Genomic DNA, 6,129 nt, shown 5'->3' on the forward strand with positions numbered 1-6,129 from the left:
TTTCTCTTTTATATAGATATTTCTGCACCAACAAAGTCACTTATCAAAGCATGAAAATGATCATGATTCAATAGTTGTTTTAAAAGTTTTAATTCAAAAAAGATATTAACCTAAAATATCAGACACCGAGAAGCAAATATTAAAGTTTGGACTAAATTGTGGGGGTTGGGAATAGACTGCAAGAAGAAAAAAAATATTAAATGCAGTAATTGGCTGGAAAAATATACCTAAGACTAATAAGGGCCATTTCATTTTTAAGTCCCTAACTTGTTCTCATGGATATTAAGTTACAATTGCTAAGTTTGAGATTTAGAGTTTTGTAGAATTTTTCAACTAATTATCCCACTTTGTGAAATGTGAAGTGTTTTATGAAGGGGGATTGTGTTTGAGAAATGCAATATATTTTATCAATTTATAAAACAGAATTTTCTTACATACTTTTACATTTCATTTAAATGTATTCTTAGCTTTTTGTTCTCTTGGGGATTCCTGTCTGATTCAAATCTAATTTCACTTTATAAATGTTTCATGGAGTTACTTAAACCAAAGACCATTGGCCCTTTAAAGAAAGAAAGGGGAAAAAAAATATTATATATATATATATATATATATATATATATATATATATATATATATATATATATACTATATATATATATATATATATATATACACACACACACACACAGTATATATGTTTTGTGGACCCAGGACATACTTGGAAACGAGAGAAATCTCAATGTATCCTTCCTGGTAAAATATTTTATGAATAATATATACAATTATTATTTTAATGATCTTTCACCTCTATATGTACACACGCCTAGTGGGTGTCTCTAATCTTTATTTAGTACCTTGAGCAGGTAGGTAGGTGTTAACAACGGTCATACATATAGTACATAGAAAGGCGTCCTTAATCATTATACAGTACTCACAAAATAAAAAATAGCATATATGTGTATTTTCCAAAAAATGTGTGAATATGGCAGATAAGTATCATTGAACTATTTACAGTACACTCAGCCAGCACACAGTTATAATTTAAATACCTCCCAGCTGGTAGGAACTCTTAAAGGGACATTGAACCCAATTTGTTTCTTTCATGATTCAGATAGAGCATGCAATTTTAAGCAACTTTCTAATTTACTCCTATTATCAATGTTTCTTCATTCTCTTGCTATCTTTATTTAAAAAGCAGAAATGTGATGCATAGGAGCCAGACCATTTTTTATTGAGAACCTGGGTTATGCTTGCTTATTGGTGGGTAGATGTAAGCCTCCAATAATCAAGCGCTTTCCATGGTGCTGAACCTAAAATGGGCTGGCTGCTAAGATTTACAAACCTGCTTTTAAAATAAAGATAGCAAGAGAACGAAGAAAAATCGATAAGAGTAGTAAATTAGAACGTTGATTAAAATTCCATGCTCTATCTGAATCATATCAGAAAAAAATTGGCTTCAGTGTCCCTTTAATCTACAACTAATAAAATGAGTATGTCTCCTCAGCTTCTACAGAGAGCACTCATCATGACGGTTACATGATTTATATAGTGTACACTAAGAAGGAATGTCTAACTGTTCAATATACAGCTCAATCAGCAGGCAGGTGTTCCGCATCTGTATACAATAATCTATTCATAGCGCACTCTACACATGACTGTACAAGATTGTATAAAGAACACACGGCAGGTAAGTAAATCTGACATGCGTATAAGCGCAGACAACACAGTAGCTACTGTACATTATAATTATCTACTTATACAACACACTGCAGACTGGGGCCAAATACAGGTGAAGTAAACTACAAGCAGGTGCCCCTGACACAATCAGTCAACAGGTAGTTACCCCAATTGCCCTAGTGGACATATTACCTGGCGCTGAACTATCACCCCTGGATGTCACTTGAGCCCAGCACTGATCCCACCTGGGCTCGCAGCACTTCCTGCAACACAATGTAAACCGTTCTCTGATTGGCCAGCACTCCTAGTGTCTTGATTGGTTGTTACTATCACATCCCGGGCACATGGCTGATTAGTTGACTTCGCTAGTTATTATCTGAGGACAAGTAGTGTTTTGCACGTATTGATTTTCATTGGCGACGGGGGAGTACAGCTCCTGCATTAATGTTTACAGTGTCTTACCGTCTTCTTATTTTTTTCATTACCTAATTACAGTTTAGTCTAATACTTTTAAAAAGTACTGCCATTGTATAAAAAACGTTAATATTAAAAAGACAAACCTTGCACAGTATAATAATATCTATTGAAAGGGAATTTCTACCGGAATCTTGTTTTGCTGAATGTGTCTTTCTTTACATTTTGAAAGCTCTAAAAGTTTTGATAGGTGATGCTTTCCTCTGCCTATCTGATATGCACACCCATGAATTAAAGGGACAGTAAAGTCAAAATGAAACTCCTGTTTCAAATAGAGCAAGCCATTTTAAACAACTTTCCAAAATACTTATATCTAGATGTCTTCACTCTCTTAGTATCATTTGTTGAAAAGCATACATAGGTAGGCTCAGAAGCAGCAGTGCACTAATGGTAGCTAGCTGCTGATTGATGGCTGCAGATAAATGCCTTTTGTCATTGGTTCTTCCATTATGTTCAGCTAGCTCCCCATAGTGCTTTGGTGCTACTTTAACAAAATATATGAAAAGAATAAAGCAAATGTGACCATATATGTTCATTTAAAAGTTTAAAATGGTATGTTCTGTCTTAAAGGGACAGTACACTGTAAAATTGTTTTTATATTAATGTATTTTCAATGACTTGTTATATTAGCTGCAGAGTATAAAATGTATGAGAAATTGCATTTTTCGGTTTATTTGTGTATATGAAGTAGCTGGTTTTGTGCTTTTAAACTACAGCCTATTACAATGGGTTGAGCTTCAGGTAATATCAGATCTGATTATGTTATCACTTTTATGTACACAGACTTGCTTCCTTATCTTTTATTTGTCTAGAAAACCAAAGCTCAGTACTTAGAGAGAATAATGAAAAAATATAATTTTATTACTTATCTATCATGCACCCCACTGAGAGTGTAATCTCTTCTGCTGGCTGTGTTTACTTAGGCTATTCAATAGAAAATACTCCAGTATAGAAACTTTCAGTATAGGTTGGGATACCACAGGCTAAATCAGCTATTTCAAATGCCAAATTAGGGGAAAAGGAGCTACTTGTAAACAATTTAAAACACTCCAGGAGGTAAAATTAATCATTGGGAACAATTTAAAGGGGATAAAATTTTTGGGTGAACTGTCCCTTTAATCATTAGGAAAAAGTTGGGATTTATGTCCTTTTATAGCTGGTCTGGATTAGTTGGGGACATGTCTGCAGCTAATCCAGAGGTGATACAGCCATTGGAGTACATATTTGTCGAGCAGTATGAATTTGGTACTTGGTAATTTGGTAGTACTTTTTCAAAGATGAAGGTCTTCTTTGAAAAAGCGATATGCAAAACATTTCAGATGGAGGTAATGTACCGGTGTTCTATCAGATTTTGCTCCTTTGTCAGAATCTGTGACCACACATCTAGGCATTGTTACCTAATTAACTAAATAAAATAAAACACTGACACAGAGTATGGGTGAAAAGGCCGCAGCCCGCATTTATTAAAATAAATGAAGAAAAAACTTTATTAAAATACAGAAACTTCATTTAAAGGTGCTTGCCCTAAACAAACAAAGACGTGCCTTCCACTGGCTCTCAGCCAGGCACGCCCCCATATAAATCTCTCCCCATATCTGAGGAGGTACCCACAATAATATTCCACTTTTTAGGCTAGCACCCCGCAACAGCTGCGACAACCACTTACCAAAACCAAAAGGGGGAGGGACGCTTCTTTTCACAGGTCCTCTTCGATCGACGCTGAAAGGAAATGTGAGCAACTGCTCACGTAGACACGCCCCTCTACGCCTTGAGTGAGGTCACTGGCCCCTCCTCTCACAGGCGCTCGACGGGGCCTCATTGACCACACATCTAGGCATTGTTACCTAATTAACTAAATAAAATAAAACACTGACACAGAGTATGGGTGAAAAAGGCCGCAACCCGCATTTATTAAAATAAATGAAGAAAAAACTTTATTAAAATACAGAAACTTCATTTAAAGGTGCTTGCCCTAAACAAACAAAGACGTGCCTTCCACTGGCTCTCAGCCAGGCACGCCCCCATATAAATCTCTCCCCATATCTGAGGAGGTACCCACAATAATATTCCACTTTTTAGGCTAGCACCCCGCCACTGCACGAATTACAATCGTGCACCAACCCACAGGGCTAAGGCCTTTTTCACACCTTCGCTTAGATTAAAATTAAATAAATGAAGACCAATCTCATTAAGGTGAACACCATCATTCAAAAAGAAACATCTCCCCGTTTCACCTTCGAATTCAACATGACGAATTGCACAACCACCCAATTTTGCCACAAAGCTAGAAATCGTCCTGTTAACTTTCTTTCTAGAGCAGTCCAGTTTTCGAAAATCCCATGCAGATCTCCAACTAAGCCTGCATTCTATATCTGACCAAACAATCGTGATTCGAGGAAATAACTCCCTTAATCTAATGATGTCCCACTTAATCAAATCTATTAACCTTTTCTGTGACATGAAACCAAGGTCATTGCCCCCCGCATGAATGACTAGAATATCGGGAGGGTTAAAAAGTCTAGCCCAGCTAATAATATGTCCTATCAATTGGTCCCACCTCAAACCCATAATACCAAACCATTTAATGAATACATTCTCAAATGAACAACAAAGTTGAGACCCCGCATCTTTACATGAAGCTGCTTTTCTCGCCCAGTAAATATAGGAGTGACCAACGATCCAACAATGCGGAGGACCTGCTGAAACAAAAACTAACACACTAAGTCTGGCCTAACATATAACCTGAAACAACCAGACTTCCACCTTCCAATCCTCTTAACCACACCTTCATTCAAACCTAATATGCTCGCTTCTGTAGCTGCCCCAATCCTAAAGGAGTGACATCCGAATTCCTTACTATCCACTCCAATAAGCACTAAAGCTTTCTTCAACACCGCTTCAAATTGAAAACGGGATAAACATGTTCCATCCTCGTGTATTAACAAAGTTCTACCTTTTAACCAACTCCTAAACTGCAAAAATTCTTGAACTGCCGTAACTGGGCAGCACACCCCTCCAATCCGTTTCAATCTAACCCAACAACCCCTACCTTCTTGATCAGTTTTTGATCTTCTCAACTATAACAAAACCTCCTGAGAATTCAACACAACCTCATTTAAATCAAAACCACCATGACATAGGCTAATACAAAAGCTACCTTAAATAATGACACTTCAAAATTAGAAAAACAAACTTTATGTAAAACTAAAACCAATCTTTCCAAAATTGAAAAAACCAATGGACGCCTCCTATCAAAAACAACCCTATTCTTTAACAAACTTTTAACTGCCATGCGGATACAAAATATCTTTGATAAGTCTTCCCAACCTAAAATTTTAAACAAGAAAGATAAAGCCGACATGTTCTGCTTTATCATAGATTTAGAGAAATTTTTCACCCTCCACACCTCAATCCAATCCAAAAGTAAATACACATCATCCACCTGATTATCCTTCTCCACCAATTTATTAAGCCATTGAACCCAAACAGCCACATAAGCCTTCCAAGTCCTAGGAGCTAAGGCTCCCCTTACCATATTCAGGTACCACATTTCTTCCGGGCATGTAGCACCCACCATGTCTGCATCTGGAACTGCCTCTCGAAACCTCTGCCACTGAAAACAAGAAAGAGCATCAGCCCCTATATTCTCCTTTCCCGGCACATGAACAGCTCTAAAGTACACATTATGTTTCAAACATTCAAAAACAAACATTCTGATCAGACCAATAACCGGTTTAGAACTAGAAGACAAACGGTTGATGGCAGAAACCACGCCCATGTTATCAGAATGAAAAACCACCTTTCTGTTTTCAAACTTGACGCCCCAGATCTTCAAAGCAACCACTAAAGGGAATATCTCCAGAAAAACTAGGTTTTTAGTCAGGCCAGCAGACGCCCAAACACTGGGCCAAGGGCCAGAACACCATTTGTTACCAAACAAGGCACCAAAACCATGTGCACCAGAAGCATCTGTAAACA

At 37.1% G+C, this 6,129-nt stretch overlaps 1 protein-coding gene across 2 annotated transcripts in view; it reads right to left on the reverse strand.

Moving 5' to 3' along the window:
• Positions 1–1,947, reverse strand: part of FKBP8 (FKBP prolyl isomerase 8) — a 232,221-nt gene extending 230,274 nt beyond the window's left edge. Inside the window, exon 1 of one of the 2 annotated variants that reach the window (XM_053702962.1) lies at positions 1,870–1,947. The gene's annotated coding sequence lies outside the window, so the exon portion shown is untranslated. The remainder of the gene's footprint in view (positions 1–1,869) is intronic. The other variant, XM_053702961.1, reaches the window with a different exon arrangement.
• Positions 1,948–6,129: the final 4,182 nt, after the last annotated feature.

The sequence above is a fragment of the Bombina bombina genome, chromosome 2, assembly GCF_027579735.1.
Source record: "Bombina bombina isolate aBomBom1 chromosome 2, aBomBom1.pri, whole genome shotgun sequence".
NCBI classification, from domain to species: domain Eukaryota; kingdom Metazoa; phylum Chordata; class Amphibia; order Anura; family Bombinatoridae; genus Bombina; species Bombina bombina.